The sequence below is a fragment of the Marmota marmota genome, unplaced genomic scaffold, assembly GCF_001458135.2.
Source record: "Marmota marmota marmota unplaced genomic scaffold, marMar, whole genome shotgun sequence".
Lineage (NCBI taxonomy): Eukaryota > Metazoa > Chordata > Mammalia > Rodentia > Sciuridae > Marmota > Marmota marmota.
The window spans coordinates 15,053,825-15,072,653 of record NW_026000174.1 but is presented as its reverse complement, the minus strand read 5'-3'; the positions used below and the strand labels follow the sequence as shown (position 1 = coordinate 15,072,653).

The 18,829-nt window shown below is 35.3% G+C and overlaps 1 protein-coding gene across 7 annotated transcripts in view; it reads right to left on the bottom strand.

Annotated features, from left to right (window-relative positions):
* The window catches only part of Fchsd2 (FCH and double SH3 domains 2), a 245,351-nt gene that overhangs the window by 79,675 nt on the left and 146,847 nt on the right, over positions 1-18,829 (bottom strand). The window lies entirely within an intron of this gene.

Below are 18,829 nucleotides of genomic sequence, written 5' to 3'. Positions count from 1 at the left end.
CATCAGTTGATAAAAATTCATTCCCTTTCCACTATTATGAATAATGCTGCTATGAACATTCATGTACAAGTTTTTGTTTGAACACCTGTATGGAGATTGAGCACACAAATGAAAATGTTCTTGTCATTTATATCTAAAACAGAGTCCAGAGGTCATGGGAAACACTCAGGTTTCTAATGACTGTTCCAGGAACTTCCCTGGCAGGCTAATCCAGCGAAACCACCTCCATTAAGTCTGCATTTTCATAGATTTCCTCTGTCCCAATGAAACCACTAACCTTTCCTTTGTTTTCTGGACATATCAAAGGCCACCCTGGCCTGTGTACAGGTATCCTGGACTGCAATCTTATTTTTTTTATTACTCCTAAATAAAACCTTTTTTTTTTGTTTTGGAGATTCGTCTCTCCATTTAACTCTGACACCATTTCTCCCGGGAATATACCTAGGAATGGAATTGCTGGGTTACAGGGTAATCCTCTATTTGTCTGTTTGAGAAACTGTTAAAACAATTTTTCACAGTGGCTACACCTGCCCACCAGTCCATGAGGATTCCCATTTCTCCAAATTCTTGCCAACAGTTGTTATTTTCTGGTTTTGGTATTTTGTTTTTTAAAATTATGAAAACCATTCTATGAAATGGTATCTCCCTGTGGCTTTGGTTTGTATTTCTCTAATGACCAATGATGTGCTTATTGGCCATATATATGTCTTTTGGAGAAATGTCTATTCAAGTCCTTCACTCATTTTTTAATTGGTTGTCTTTTTGATGTTGAATTTTAAGCATTCTTTACATATTTTGGATACTAGACTCTTGCAAGATATGTAATTTTCAAATATTTTCTCCCATTCTGTAAGCTGTCTTTTCACTTTCTTGATTGGTGACTTTTGATAAATGAAGGCTTTAAATTTTGATACATTCTTGCTTAGCTATTTTTTTTTCCGAAGGTATTTTGGTGTTACATATAAGAATACTCAAAAAGGTTTTATATTAAATTCCATTGGTATCTTATGTTTGGCTATTGCATTAACCTTTTTTTATAAAATTGATTTTTAAAAAAAATTCTGTCCCCAAAGTAATAGCAAATATTCACCTTTTGAAGTGATCATACCACTAGATGGCACCATCGAGCACTTGAAATACAAGCAGCACAGATATCTTTAATACAATATCCCATGTTGTTATGTAATATGACCAGAAACTGCTGGTGTTAAGTTGGAATAAAATTCCTACCTTAAGACATGCTTTTTATAAACTTTTTTTTAAAAAAATAGAAACATTTAACTTTTGACGTAAAGGTTTTGGCTTAGAAATGCTGGTAGTGGGTAGTGATAAAGTGTTTGCAGGAAACCACTGAAGTCTTTTTTTTTTTTTAACATACAGCAAATGATAAAACAAGCATTATGAATTTTTAAAAGAGTGACATGCATTTTAAGGTGAAACACACACACACACACACACACACACACTCACACAGTTCTTGTGACCTCAATACTGAGTACCAACTATGCCTAGGTTTGTGCTAGCTCTATGGGTCCAAGTGATAAGAAACTGGAAATTAAAAAGAAAAGTTTTTTGTTTGTTTTTGCAGTGCCTAGAAATCAAACATAGGACTTCATACTTTCCAAAGCCTGTACTCTACAGCTAACCCCGCAGTCCTCAAAGTCCTTTTCTTACTTCTCATTTATACCACTGTAACAATCTCCTGTGGCCCTGCACACAGCTGTCCCTTCTCACTAACCCACTTGCACACTAAAATCAGGAGGATGTTTTGAAACTACTTATTTTACTTGACTGCTCAACACTGTCCACTCGCTACCTATCACATTTAGGATGTTTTTTAAAAATTCTTTATCATGGACTACATGATTTGACTTGGTTTATGTATTTTGCTTCCTCACTTATTACTCTCTAATTCTTTTCCTCATTACACTTTCTGTACAACACACATCTTTCAGCTCCACCAATGCTCCCTGAGCTTTCACACAAGCTTTCCTCTGCCTTGACTACCCTCAGTCCTCCCTTTCTGGCTCACTCTTACTCATCTTGAAGAACTTCACTTGATCATTATCTACTCTGGATATCTCTCTTCTCTTTCTTAGCTATTTTTTTTTTTCCTGAAGGTATTTCTCTTTCTGCTTCATAACATGTTACCTCATGCTTATAATATTTGTCTGTCTTTCCTTGGGATCTACATGGAAGAGAGATCATGCTTGTCTGTTCATCACGACATCTTCTGTGCTAATTATGGAGTCTGACATATTAGTAGTGCTCAATAAATATTTGTTCTACAAATAACACATGGATCAAAATTCACAGGATTGAAGAAGAATGCACCCACACAGAATCTCATAACTGAAAATTTAAGCCTAATGATGTTATAATTATTGAAATTTTGGAAAAGACACATAAGTAACTGATCTCACAAAATTCTGTCTAATGTAGTGTTTTCAAAACTTTATAGTATAGCATCTGATGTAGAATCCCATGGCATAATACATGACTTTGCATGCTTCCTTCTTCCCAGAACAGATTCTGCTTCCCTGAGCATAGGGGCAAGCTCCTAAGACCAAGCTGGTAATGCAAGGCAGAACTTAATATCCCTGCTCTCTGCCTGCAGTTACTGGGCACAGGCAGGCACATGATCTAAATTAGAGCATCCTGGGATAGAAGCCGCAACAAGTCCAAAATGGCCTATCTTTCACACCACATGACTATTCTCACCTTGTGGATATTTATTCATATTTGTGTAAGAGAGAATTAAAACAACTCATAAAGAAAAGCTGTGATGAGAAATCTGAGAGTAAAGATGGCAAGGGGGACTAGAGAGAGATCTGGGCAGTGTCCTGGGATAGGGTAGTTCCTAAAGCAAGCTCTTCTGTGATTTGTTTACAGTAGCCAACACATTTGCATTTTTAAAGCTACTTTGAGTTGAGTCTTTGTTACCTGCAATCAAAAGAATCCTCACTAAAGATGAATGAATGACAACTGTAGCTTATATCAGCCATATCTAAATTGTATGTTTTGGTGGTATTAAAAGGAAAAAAAAATCAACAACCCTTGATTCACATAGATAATTGCAAATAAAATTAATAGTTTGCTTTTCAATATTCTTTTATCTAAGTGGATCTAATACCTTAAGGCAACAATTTTTTATTTCAGAGATGAATAAAATGTAATCCAAAAGCTGCATCTATTCTTTTAAATTTGAAGGAAGAACTATTTAAAGCTTATGCTAAATGTAAAAGTATCACAACTATAAAAGTTTAATAAGGACATGCATAGTAAAGATGCATCTGCGTCTTGTCTAGCATTTAGACATTTAACTAAGACATAAGAATGTCCTCAAAGTACACTTGTTCAATTTCAAATTGAGCAGATGTGCACAAATTTTAGTTCAAAGAGACCTGTGTAAAGAGTCATAAAATTTTTTTAAAATGCTCAGAAATTGAAAGCATTCTTTCAAGGTTTATACAAATACTGAATTAACCTGACAATATCAGTTCCTTGGTTGTTTTCCATATGAAAAATTTGGTAGGTAACTTAACCAAATGTACATTTTAAAAAACAGTCAAACTGGGTACAGTGGTGCACATCTGTAATTCCATTGGCTCAAGAGGCTAAGGCTAGAGGACCACAAGTTCAAAGCCAGCCTCTGCAACTTAGTAAGCTACTCAGTAACTTAGTAAGACCTTGTTTCAAAAAATAAATAAATATTTTTTTAAAAAAGGACCAGAGATGTGGCACAGTGGTTAAGCATCCCTGGGTTCAATCCCTAGTACAAAACAAACAAACAAAACCCGCCAAACTTGTGACTGACTACCTAACACAAATTCTTAAAAAAGGAGAATTCTGTAATATTTAGGCTGAGAAACAATGGGACCCGTAAACAGCAATATATTTTAATGATCCAATGGTGTTTTTGAAAAACAAAACAACTGAATTTGAATACCTTCAGTAGCCATGCTCTTTTCAGTTAGCTAGCTGCACACCACATGTTATCCATACACCTTAACTCTACCCTCTACTCATTCTATCTGCTTTATTTCTAAAATCAGCTGAGTTTAGAACCAAAACCCATAATGGTAAATATGCAAAATAGCAAGAAAAATTGGGAATAGTCTAAAGACAAATGAGAAACTTAGAATTCTAAGATGTTTCACTGAACATTTAATTTATAGGAAAGTATAAATTCCCTGGAACTTATTTGAAGAGGAAAATTGTGACGAGTTAGAAATTTGGAGAATTTTTTTTCTAAGCATTTGATGCATTTCCCCTAATGTGAGAACAGTGGCCTCCTTATTTTCAATTCAGAAAGGTCATAGAGTCTTTAGTCAGCATTATGCTAAAATCTCCTGAATTTCCTTAATGCAGCCTAGAAAAACAAACTCTTCTTTTCTGAGAGCCATGAGTATTTCTAAAATAGTCTTTAGTAAAAGTCAAGGAAATAAATATCAAAATGATAAATGTGAGCTGTCTTGAAATTCTACAGTCCTCCTTTGCTGATGTTGGAAGCAAACACTGATTGCCTGTATGCTTTTGTTTATCTTTCTCAGAAGATCCCAAGCTGTACCTGCAGAGAAAGTAGCTTCTTACAGATTAAAACAACAACAATAATAACAACAACAAAAAAAATCAAAGCAAGTACTGGGCTGCTTTGCATTACTGTAAATATCTGAACATGTGGCTGAATTTGTCAATTGATATAAAGTAAAATTAAAAACACATCACCTAATTTTATAATTGGTTGTTTTGTTTTAGATCTCTGAGCTACATAAGAGTTCTGTGAAAGAGGAAGGAAATAGGAAAGTCTCTGTCTGTGACTTACAAAGTCAACAAAGAAAAAATTCAAAACTGCTTTTCTAAAGTCTGTATTGTCCACTGGCACACAAGTGAAGTCAGATGCCAAAAGATCTGCTGTACTTCTCATGGCCAGGCAGTCTGCATGTGCTACAACCACATGATGCTGAGGCAGCAACTCCAGTGCAGCACATCCAAGAAGAAACCTGAACCACGCACACCTGCATTCAAATCCCAGTCCAGCTCCTACTAGCAGTATCACTCTACAAAGACTCTTAAAAAAAAAAAAAATGGGCCAAGGACCTTTATTTTATTTTTATGTGGTGCTGAGGACCGAACCCAGGGCCTCGCACGTGCTAGGCGAGCGCTCTACCCCTGAGTCACAACTCCAGCCCCTCTACAAAGACTCTTGACCTTGAGCTTTACACACCTGATCCGATGGAATAATAAAACTTAACCATTTCTACCAGAGAATTTTACCAATTTTCCTATAAAACTATGTAAGGTTGGGGGCTGGGGTTGTGGATCAGTGGTAGCGTGCTTGCCTAGCATGTATGAGGCACTGGGTTCAATTCTCAGTACCACATAAAAATAAATAAAGTAAAGGTCCATTGACGACTAAGAAAATAAAAAAGACTGTGAGGAATTTTGGTGACAGGCTTGGTTTGAGTCTACTGTGTACTTGAATAGTATAACTTCTAAGTTTATTTCCTTATCTATAAAATAAAGAGATAATATAAGATAACAGTATCTTCTAATTAAGTCTCTTAAATAGGTATTTTCTATGCTGTATTTTAATTCTCTTATTTCTTTTACTATAATTTTGGAGCTGTATTTGTAGTGGTTGACAGGGATTATAATTATTATTATTTTTTTTGTTTTTTTTTCTTTTTGTAATAGCCATTCTTTTTTTTTATTGGTTGTTCAAAACATTACAAAGCTCATGATATATCATCTTTCATACATTTGACTCAATTGGGTTATGAACTCCCATTTTTACCCCAAACAGGGATTATAATTAACATCTTCACTTAAAACAATCTGGTTTGGATTAATACAAACTTAATTTAAATCCCATACAACAACTCTGCTCCCATACGACTCCATTCCCTCCCTTCTCTGTGCTATTTATTGTCATAGAAATATATCTTTATACATTATAAGCCTGTCAAAAATGTTTAATAATTATTGTTTATGCATTGTCCTGGGGACTGAACCTAGGGGCACTTAACCACTGAACCACATCCCCAGCCCTTTTTATATTTTATGTAGAAACAGGGTCTCGCTGAGTTGCTTAGGGCCTTGCCAAGTTGCTGAGGCTGGCTTTGAACTCACAATCCTCTTGCCTCAGACTTCTGAGCCACTGGGAGAACAGGCGTGTGCCACTGCGCCTGACTCATGCATTTTCTTTTAAAGCAGACATTACATTATACATTCTTTCTTGGTCTAGATAACCTCATTATGCTTGCCTTTAAGTTCACAGATTCTTTCTTCTGCCAGCTCAATTTTGTTGTCAAAAACATTCAGTATATTTTATCTCAGTTATTATACTTTTGTATGTCAGTGTGTGGTGCCGGGAGTCAAACTCAAATGCTAGGCAAGCACTACCAATGAGCTACACCCCCATCTCAGTGACTGTACTTTTTAACTTCAGAATTTCTATTTGGTTCCCTTTTAAAATTTGTATCTCTGTTGACATTTTATGTTTGGTGAGATTCATTTTTATAATTTCCTTTACTTCTTTAGACATGGTTTCCATTAGCTATTTGGCTATAATAAAAATAGGTGCTTTTAAATCTTTAAACTAATAAGTCCCCCGTAACTTCCGCAGGGACAGTTTCTGTTGACTCCTTTTTTATCCTCTGTATGGGCCATACATCCTGTTTCTCTACATGTCTCATATTTTTTTTTTTTTTGTTAAAAATGAAACATTAAAATAGCAGCTCATCAACAGAACCACCCCAGCAGCAAAGAAATGCACTTCTTTAGCAGTGGTCCTGATGACCCATAGGTAGTGAGTGAGGATATGTGCACAGATGTGGAGCTAGAGCAAACAGACCTGGAGGGCAAAAAGACCTCATACAGAGAAACTGACATAAGTTCAGGTCTTCAGGTGTCTGAACCAGAGAAATGTGAAGATAAGACAATAGGTAGAACAGATGCAAACAGAACTATTCTTGACATTCCAATTTAGTCATAGAATTTTCTCATATCTATCTTTTGATTGTATTATTTACATGGCATCCTTTCTGTATATTTTTGACGATGAAGTACTGAAACTCCAGAAAGTACTTAGCATGAAGAATATCAAGTCTTGTTCATGAGGCAATATCACTGATGCTGATCTAAATGTTCCTTTAAAAAAAATTTATTATTTAATTATAGTTGGACACAATACCTTTATTTTATTTATTTTTATGTGGTGCTGAGGATTGAACCCAAGGCCTCATAAGTGCTAGGCGAGTGCTCTACCACTGAGCCACAACCCCAGCCCAATCTAAATGTTCTTTACATTGAAATTCTAGAGAAGAGTTAATATATGTTTCTTGGACATGTGGAACCATTAAAGGAAACAAACCTATCCTCTTATATGCTTCAACTGCTCTCTTATGAAACAACAATTGCTGGTTGGTGGTCTGATTCTTTTTAGACCCACAACAGCCTCCATCTAACAGGAACAATATTAGGCAGATGGTGTACACGTGACAGCTAAATTTCTTTGCATCTGCCAAATCTGTGCAATTTTGGGATACTGTGACATAAAAGAACCTGTGATAAACACAATATTTAAGTAATTATACCCAGCAATTCAATTCAATAAAATATTTCTTGAGATCTTAACTGTGTGTCAAGAACTATGTTGAAACTGAATTTGAATTTGTTTTTAAATAAATAACCATGAGAAATGCTCCAAGTATTAAAAACAAGCATGTAATAGGATAATTTTAACTACCAGGGGCGACAGAAGAGAGGCATCTGGACAAATATTAATATTTAAGGAAGATTTTCTGGAGAAAATGATCCCTGAGTGCACTCAATACAGGTTGAGCATCCCTAATCCAAAACTCCCAAATCCAAAATACTATGAAATCTGAAATGTTTTTAATACCACGATAATAAAAAATTGTGGATTTGGGGGAACAATTCAGATTTCCAGATTAGGGATGCTCAATTGGGAAAATCTATGCAAATAATCCCCAAATCTGAAAAACTGCAAAATCTAAAATAGTCCCAAGCATTTCAGATAGGGCTTCTCAATCTGTGTCTTGCGAGGCACTATGGGAAATACAAAACATAAAACATGTGAAACAATTAAAGAATAATATAGGCTGTGCGCAAGAATAATATAGGCTGTGCGCAATGGTACATGCCTGTAATCCCCATGGCTCAGGAAGCTGAGGCAGGATAGTTAGTTCAAAGCCAACTTAGCAAGGCCCTAAGCAGCTCAGTGAGACTCTATCTCTAAAATATAAAAAAAAGGGCTGGGGATGTGGCTCAATGGTTAAGTGAGCCTGGATTCAATCCTTGGTTATGCGGGGTAGGGAGGGGAGGAGTGGTGTCTGAGTTACTAAATATGTAATGTAGGGTATTTTAAAATTTAAATTTTACTTTTTTGATATTTAGTTATTTAGAATACCAAATCTTTCAAGTTCAGGATCTATATTAAAAAAAAAATTTGGTTTTCTTTATTATAAACGTTAACATGTCTATACTAAAGTCAATTCCAGTAAAAAAAAACTCTGCTTGCTAAACAGTATTTGGATCACAGAAAAAACCATTAGCTAAGGACATTTATGAAAGAAGGTCAAGAAACACAGGATCCATTTCTCAGCACCAATGACAATAATTCCTCCATTAAAAAAAAAAAAAGAAAATCACAACTAAACATTTTATTTTTCCAATTAGTAAGACTGATGCTGCCATAGACTGTGTGTCTCAAATACTTTCTAAGGAATGGGCTTAAAATTCTAAAACAAAAAAAGTTCAATTCCTTATTCCAAAGTTTAAGGTATCTACAATTCTAACTTAATTTTGCTAAAAGAATTATGGAAGTTTATTTAGATGTTAAAAATTGCCTAATTGGTAAAAATCATTTCAGTTTCTCTGTTAGATTTTGATCTCTTAGAGAAATTTCCCTGACCTTTAGGAAATCTATGAAGCAGGCTGGTGGTTCTTTCTATAAGCAAGTAGTAAAGTTCCAGGGGGCTTCTCTGAGCACATCTGTGCCCTGCTTACACAGCCCCTCTGGCAGGAGCTCCTAGTGTGACAACATAACAGCCTCATGTAGAAAGTGTACAGATTCAAGCTGAAAAGGCATTTATGGCCTCACATAGATGATTCTTGGGCTCGAATTTCACAAAAGCAAGGGAAATAAGTTTCAGCCCTAACTAAGTAGGAAACTGCTTTGCCATTAGTATTGGCCTTTTTTATTTTTAAGGGGGGGGGGGAGAGAGAAAGAGAGAGAGAATTTTTTTTAATATTTATTTTTTAGTTTTTCGGTGGACACAATATCTTTATTTTATTTTTATGTGGTGCTGAGGATCAAACCCAGCACCCTGTGCATGCCAGGCAAGCACGCTACCGCTTGAGCTATATCCCCAGCCCAAGTATTAGCCTTTTCAACTCATTACTATTTAAGATTTCAAAGACTGAAATCTTGGAACCATATTTATTTATGGTACAGGGGATCGAACCCAGGGCCTCATACATGCTAGGCAAGCACTTTAATACTAAGCCACATCTCCAACCACTCCAATAATATTTAAATGGTGCTTTGTGTTTGTTTATGCTTATCAGAAAATGCACTACACTGTTAATACTAAAAAGAACTTTCATAAAGCATATTGATATTCCTGTTGATAAACTGGTTTGATCAGAAACATGTTGTTTATAAAATGCAGTTATACAAAATATCATTTTATTTGCTAATAGTCACTGTATCATCCATGTCTAAAATAGTATCTAAGAGAATATAAGTATTTAAAAATGACTTTAGAGGGCTGCGGATATAGCTCAGTTGGTAGAGTGTGTTCCTTGTGTGCACAAGGCCCTGGGTTCAATCCCCAGCACCACACACACACACACACACACACACACACACACACACACACACACAAAAATAATAATAGCTCATGTTCATTCAAATTGTCACACACACACTTTTTTTTTTTTTTTTAATCCTAGGGACTGAACAAAAGACAAGAAAGGACATGCCAAGGTGATAGAATCATTTACTGCTGTGCAGTGGGGTTATTTTCTGTACTCTGCAAATTTTCTTTTGTTACTTTAGTAACCAAGAGAAAAATATATCAAATGAAAAATACACCTTTTTAAAAAATTAAAGAAAATCAAATGATACTTTATTATTATTTTTTGCTATACAATAGTATGCTATATGATATGCTATTAGCTTTATTTTTATTGTAGTTATCCTAGTAAGTGAGAAAGAATAGTTAAAATGGAAGCAGCCAGTTAAGTTTTATCAAACCCAAGAAAACGTAAGGTTTGAGAAAAAGAGAGTGGCTAATTACCAAATGCTGCTGTGAAGAATAATAACTGTAAAAGGTAATAATGCCATTACTACTGACACCGTGAGAACAGTTTTATTGGTACACTGGGAGTGGAAGCCAGATTATTAAAGCAATCACAACCAACTTCATAAAGCCTAGCTAAGGACTGGCTCAGTGGTAGAGCACTTGCCTTGCAAGAGTGAGGCACTGGGTTCGATCCCAGCACCACATAAAAACAAATAAAGGTGGGCTAGGGTTGTGGCTTGTGGTAGAGCACTTGCTTAGCACGTGTGAGACCCTGGGTTCGATTCTCAACACAAAAGAAAGGAAGGAAGGAAGGAAGGAAGGTATTATGCCCATTTACAACTAAAAACATTAAAAAAAAAAACAAATAAAGGCATTGAGTCCATACACAACTAAAAAAATATATATTAAAAAAAAGCTTAGCTGAGAAGAAAGTGAATCAGAAGACAGAATCTTAAATAACACACATCCTTGTAGTCACACTTCCCAAGTCACTGAGCTCAAGATACTTTTGGAGATGTTCAACCGAAAGTTCATGAACCAAGCAGATCATCCTAAGCTTATAAAAAATTATTCCAGAAAACAGAGAGTGACTCCAAACTCATTTGGGGGATTTGCATGATTTTAGAACAATACAAAGTAGGCAAGGAAAATTAAAGATGAATTCTACTTATGAAGGTAGATATAAAAATCCAAAAGTGGGTCTAATTAATTAATTAATTAATTTTTTTGGTACTGGGGATTGAACTCAGAGCCTCACTTGTGCCAGGTAAGTGCTCTACCACTGAACTATAACCCCAGTCCCTGAAAAGTGAATTTTATTTTACTTATTTATTTTTCAGTACTGATACCTAATTCAGAGGCACTTTACTACTAAGCCACATCCTCATTCCATTTTTTTCTTTTTCTTTTTAGTTGTTGTTGGACCTTTATTTTATTTATTTATATGTGGTGCTGAGGGTTGAATCCAGTGCCTCACACATTAGAAAGCACACAACCCTACTGCCCCAATCTTTTTTATTTATTTGTTTGTTTGTTTACAGAAAGGGTCTCACTAAGTTGCTAAGGCTGGCCTTGAACTTGTGATCTTCCTGTCTCAGCCTCCCAAGTTGCTGGGATTACAGGTGTGCCACTATGCCTGGCTGAAGAATGAATTTTACTAGTACATCATTGTTTAGTAAGATTTATTCTAAGAATGAAATATTCTGATATATTATGAAAAATAAAAATCACATGCTCTTGCTTAAAAATGAAAAAAACAAACGACTCTCACCCAAGGCTCCCAAACTCAACAACAACAATACATTATAATCAACTGATAACTATATACATAGAAAAATTAAACAGAATCTAAATATCCATTAGAACTAGACAAATTCAACAAAGATTGCATTTTAAAATAAATCTACTGAGGTGGGATTTCTGGCTTGGCAGAGTGAATAGGTTGGCATACCCTGCCCCCCAAAATGAAACCCTATAAAACTGGATAAAATTATCAAAATCTGCCATTACAGGCTCTGGAAATCAACCAAAAACTGAAAACTGCTGAACTCTGTGTAAGAACAGAGACGATCTGTGGTATTCCTGCCTAGGGCAGTTCTCCTGTCTGTTCTATATGGAAACAGTCCTACCAGAATAAAGCTGGCAAAGAACTAGCAGGTTCATTGCCAAGAGGGACTGACTTGATTTGAAGCAGAGGGTGAAAACACATTTCAAGCGAAATAATGAGGAGTACACCAGAAAAGGCAGTGGCTCTGCTGGACTAGGGCTGTGGTCCCAGTTGGGGTGAACATCTGACCAACAGCTGGATTTAACACAAATCCAGGGAAATAAAAGCCATGTTTTCCACAAGACCCTAACTGACAGGAAGGCCACTTGTACCTGCAAGGGAGAAATGAGGGAACACAGCACAAAATAAAGGCAGTAAAAATAAAACTACCTAAACTTGGAATGCAGTCCTCAACTAATAAATGGACCCATGAGTGAAAGAGGGCAAAGGCCTAGTGCACTGTTTGTGAGTGTTAAAAGTACAGTTTGGGACCAATCTCTGGCTGACTGCCAAGCAATGAAGCACAGGGGAAACCATGGGAATGAATATAAAGCTCCAAAATAAAAACAATAAAAAAAGAGCAAAGATACTAGTGGCTGCACACTGCAGGATAAAGAGACTCTGAAAAATTAGCCTGGATAAGCAATAAAGTAACCAACTAAACAAAAACAACCTCAGGAAGGGGTGGGAAATACAGATATTCTAAAACATATTATCTCAGCCTGGCATGGTGATGCATGCCTGTAATACTAGTGACCTGGGAGGCTGAGGCAGGAAGATCACAAGTTTGAGGCCAGCCTCAACAACAAAGCAAAACCCTAAACAACTTAGTCTCAAAGTAAAAACTGAAAAGGCTAATAGTAACCAACTAAACAAAAACAACCTCAGGAAGGGGTGGGAAATATAGATATTCAGTGGCTCAGTGGTTAAGCAACCCAGGGTTAAATCCCCAGTATCAAAAAATAAAAATAAAATTATCTCAAATACCCCCCCTTTTTTTAAAAAATAAGAGCTATGCCAAGAAACAGTAACTGTTATCCATACTCAGAGAATAAAGAAGTTAATAAAAATTAATATCTGTAATTGATATATTTGTTCTAAGGCACATAAAATATTGTAAACTGCCACAGTAAGTACATATGAAGATAAATATTCAGGCTTTAGTCATTATTCACTGTGATGCTGACAACTCTAACTTCTAATTGCATGACAAAGAGTTAAACATAAATAATTATATAATCAAAACTTATTATGCTCAAAATGTCAACATCTGACAATATCCTCTAATTCAAGTCACTGGAAATGGGTATTATGAAAATAGCATACTTTCCATAAAAAATATGATGGATGAACCCAGTAGTAGCTATCATTCACAGAATAGCTCTTCTGTGCCAGGAGCTTTGTATAGTATCTCTAGTTTTCACAAAATCCTGTAAGGTTGGTAACATTTTCATTTTACAGAGCAGGAAACTGAATCTTGAGAAGTTAGGCATAATAGCCAGAAGAATTTCTCAGGCTCAACTAAACATTTACACTCAGAAGACTAATCTACATAGAAAGATATAGGATAAAAATTATAGCCTGCCAGAAGGTAGCTCCAGGTATTCCTTTTTTTGTAGGAACAGTCTCTGCAGCAGTCTACGCAGTAGCTCACACAGCTACCCAGAGTTATTTTTTGCACCCCAGCCCCATTTCCCCTGCCCCAGGTGAGGTTCAGGTCCAAGAAAATGAGACTTACATTAGTGGGTTTGGAAGTCATTCTAGTTTAATAGCCTCTTCCCCCACAGGACCCAAAATCTCTTATAACAATGCTATAGGTATAGATTGCAGGTCTCTGCAAGGGACACACTGTTACCAGAGTCAATGTTGTCAGGCAAGCTCAATGATATGGTCTTTTAAATATTTACAGTTTTCCCATTAGACACAGTTTACTCAACAGGCATGATTTTTACCAAGCAATGTTGCCTAGTAACATTTTTGACATAGAACATATACCAAGCCATTTCAGCAAACATTTTCAACAGGGGCAATGGGTCAAAAATAGGAGGGGCAAAAGAACCTTATGTGTAACAAAGATCTGTGGTCCTCCAAAGGGTCATGGTACATAAGCAGATACATGATCTATCTGTGGTACCAACATTTCAAATGGGGTGATGATAATTGGGGGAAAAGTTCTTAAGCTCTTTAGGGAGCAATAATATGCTTGGATAACAGATTTAAAACATTAACAAATGGCCAAATTACCAGGCAGAAGGGAAAAGGTTTTTTTAAACCTTTACTCATATTACTTGGTCAACACTACACCACTAGTAAGCAACTTACATTCAGGTTTTCATGATTATAAAGCCTGAGCATTTTCCAATGTATCTTATGCCTCAATCAAGAGCTTTAAACTTAGTAGAGGACCTAAATTCTATGTTTACATTTATTTAAACTTTCCCTAGGTAAGAAATTCGATGTACCATAAGAGAGATTTGAACTCTTCTCTTCCATATATATACACAGGCACCAGTTCAGCCAAGAAAAGCAGATTTAAGAGGTTTTCCAGAGCTATGATTGAGCTGTAGAAATTTCTTTACAGGTTCCCATTTCATGCCACCCAAACTTTGATCTGTACTTAAGTGGTATGACTAGACCTAAAGCTAAATTAAATTAAATTAATTTTGCTCAATACAATTTTATGGTATCATTATGGATAATATCGTAAATTACTGCTTCTTATAAAGTATTTCAATTACTTCCAATTATTGAATGTTTTCTTTTTTTAACACATGTTTTTTTAGTTGTCAATGGACCTTTATTTATTTATTTTTATGTGGTGCAGAGAATGAAACTCAGTGCCTTACACATGCTGGGCAAGTGCTCTACCACTGAGCCACTCCCAGGCCTTTGAATGTTTTATTTCTGAACATTTCAGTTGCTTTCAGTGATCCCATCTTGATTATACATGTAGACAAATAGTTTCACATACATTTATTTATATCCTTCAAATAAATTCCTAAGATATAATTACTGAAGCAAAGAATATGGTTTATTTTTATTTAATGTTTTAACTGATATGTAAAAACAAAAATTGTACATATTTATGGGATACCCTGTGATGTTTTACTAAATGTATACATCATGTAATTTTTAAAATCAAGGTAAAAATATCTATCTCCTAAAACATTTATCACTTCTTCATGGTGAAAACTTTCAAAATCCTTTCTTCTAGCTTTTTGAAATGGTCATCCTACTATGCAAGAGCACACCAAAACTTCTTCCTATCTAATGATAACACAGTATCTGTTGACCAAACCACTCCCCGTTCCATTCCCTCTGTTCCCCTCAGAAAAATAGGATCCATTTTAAGGCATGTGACATACAGTACCAACAGCGCCCCCGAAATGCTGTATCAATTTATACTCTCAACAACAGAATATGAATGTATTAACAAATTTTTAACTTACCTTTTTAATAGAATTGATACTAACATTGTCATAATTTCCATTTCTTTGATTCTTGGGATAGAAGATTTTCAGTCATTAGTTTTTAAAAATTGTTTTTTATTGAGATGTCCCATTTATCACTTCTTCATTTTAGTATCTTAAGTTGTACAACTACTGCCAGTATCTAATTCCAGAATGTTCTATCATCCCCAAAAGAAACCTCACACCCATTAGGTAGTGACTGTTATTGCCCCTTCCCCCGCAGCTCCTGGCAATCACTAATCTACTTTCTCACTTTATAAATTTGCCTACTCTGAACATTTCATATACATGAAATGAGGCAACATGTGACCTTTTGTACCTGGTTGCTTTTATTTAACCTTGTGATTTTAATGTCATCTATCTTGCAGCATAAATCAGTACTGCATTCCATTTTATGGCTAAGTAATATCAAATTATATGGATGTAACACATTTTGTTTATCAGTTATATAACACATTTATCAGTTAATGAATATTTTGGTTGTTTCTACTTTTTTGGAGGTGTGGTACTAGGGATTGAACCCAAGGGCGCTTTACCACTGAACTTTTTATTTTTGAGACAGGGTCTTGCTAAGTTGCTGAGGCTGGCCTCAAACTTGCAATTCTCCTGTCTCAACCTCCTGAGACGCTGGGATTACAGGTGTGTGCCATCTTCATCTTGTCATCAACATTGTTGTTCTATTTTAATTCTATCCATTCTAGTGAGTGTGAAGTGGTATTTCATTATAGTTGGGTTTGCTTTTTCCTAATGACTAATGTTGTTAAACATCTTTTCATATCTTTTTTTGGGAAAAAAAATCTATTGAAATTCTTTGTCCATTTTAACAACTGGGTCATCCTTTCATTGTTTAGTTGTAAGGCTTTGTTATATATTCCGACATTAGACTCTTATCAGATATGTAATTTTCTAATAGTTTTTTCTGTTTGTGGATTTTCTTTTCCCGTTCTTTACAGAGCTTTGATGCACCAAAGTTTTTAATTCTATAATCTGTTTATTTCTTCTTTGTTTGACTGAGCTTTTGGTGATATCTGAGAAAGTACATTCTAAGATCACATGGACTTACACTTTATTGAATTTTATAGTTTTAACATTATATTTACGTCTTTCATCTTGAATTAATTTTTATGTATGGTATGAGGTAAAGGTCAATTTCTGTTGAAAGAATATCCTTTCCCTCATTAAATGCCTCTGTTAAAAATCAACCCACCATTGATATATAATCATTAGTCTTTTGAATTTTTTTTGAAACCTGAATTTGTAGCTTTTCTTTGTTTTGGAATATTTTAATTTTTCTTATTGACTTATAGGAATATTTTAATTCCCACATTATCATGTGGTTTATCAGATTGAGAACATACATAGTGGATGTACAGAATCTCTTTGTTGTTGTCCACCAAAATCTGTTCTTTCTTTCTTCCTGGGTACATGGTGGTACTGCATTTCCTAGCCTCCCTTGCTGTCAGGTACAGCAATCTATCTAAGTTCTCCAATACAATGTGAGCAGAGTAATATATGCCACTTTCCAGACTAGATCTTCAGAGATTAGATATTTGTTTATCTTTTCCTCTATCAACTGGCTAGAACCCAAATAAGTCAGTGACCAAGATTTAGTCAGGGTAGTGATGAGGGAAAGTGGAAGAGCCACACTGCTACCTGGGTTCTTGAATAGCTTCAGGAGGAAGAACCTAATCATATGAACTGCTAATCACCTAAGCTACTGCATGAAAAATAATGAACATCTATGGTGTGTGAGCCACTGCAGTTTGCATCTCCATGTTTTAGCTGATCCTAATTAAAAGAGAAGTAGTATCTTGCAGTAGGATGTTGCTGTAACAAAAAACTAACATAGAAGACATCTGCTAAGCGGCAGAATAGCAAGTGGAACACAGGTGCAACAAAAGATTGAGAAACTGGTAATACTTGTTATACCATGGCAAAACATCTGTCACAGTGTTGTCTATGATAATGGGGAAAAATAACCAGGGATATAGAGTGGCACAATAGGCCAGGTTTCTCAACCTTGGAACTTTAACTTGGATGTACTTATTGCAATGCTTAGCACTTACTTCAGTATATGTTAGATGTTGTTGTTACTATTGTGACACATTTTTATGATTCGGGATGTCAAATCTATTACCATTTTCCCATATATACTATCCTTTGCTAGAATTCTTAAAAATATCATCCCCACACCAAGACCAAGTAAACATTCATGCATGTTTTTCTCTATTAAATTTATCTTCAACAATCCTATCACTTACTTTAACCTGGTATGATAAAAAGACGAACATTTTTCTTTTTCTATAGAGTCTCGACATCATTTCTTTCATAATCTGTTATTATTCCAGTGATTTGAAATCTACCTTTTCACAGTCTCTAATAAATTCTTTTTAAAAAGGTTTTAAATTTTTTCTTAGTGCATTATAGTTACAATATTGGGATTCATATAAATTCTGTATCTTACAGCAATTGATCATGTTTGCTGTGGAAATGAGGTGAGAGTTCAGAATGGCAGATAAAGGTCTTATTTTCATAAAGCTGAGGGAAAATACTAGTTGATAAGAATACTAAAAGCCATAGGCTTCTCTCACTTAAACGATAACTTTTCAGGGTCCACATGTTGTTGATATTCTCAATATGTACACTTTAGAGCATTTTTATTTCAGGCAAGAACCAAAAAAATCCCCAAAGCTTCCCATTATGTCTATATGAAGACAAAGATAGGAAGGAAGAGCAACCATGAGTCTACTGCTGGAAACTCCCCATGAACTGTCAACTTATACTGGTTTTACTTGGTCACTCAAATGAGGCAATTCTCTCTTCTCTATTTTAATGCCAGAAATAAATATTTACATATATATAAACTCACTGAGGGAAAATACTAATCTAATATTAGCCTTTAGCACTTTTAGGGCAAAAACAATTCTATATTTTTTTTTGTTTAATTCTGTTCACCTTACACTATTTTGGTAAGAAAATTTGGTTAATATACATAAGAGCTTTTTGATATAGATAAGACATGAAGTTATGTTGATTAAGAAGATGGTGGAAGATGAGGGAAGGTAGAAAGAGAAATGAATAAAGAATCCCTACTATGCAGGAGGCACTTACACATATTTACAACTCATGAGAAGGATGTCATTAGCCGCATTTCCACAGATGAATACATGGTTTCACAGATTAAGAAGCATAATAAAGCATTGGAAGCCCATTCCTTTCTTCTAATTTTTTTGAAATGTACAGTACAGTCTTGTTATCTATAGTCACCCTCCTGTGCAACAGCACCAGAAATTCTTAACTCTTATCTAACTACAGTTTTGTGCCCAGGCAACAACTTTCCCCAACCCTGTCCCCTTCTCCAGCCTCTGATAACCTCCACTGTACTATCGACTTCTATGAAATCAACTCTTAGATTCCACATCAGTGAGATCATATGGTACTTGACTGTCAAGAGCCTACTATTTGTCACATTATCCTAG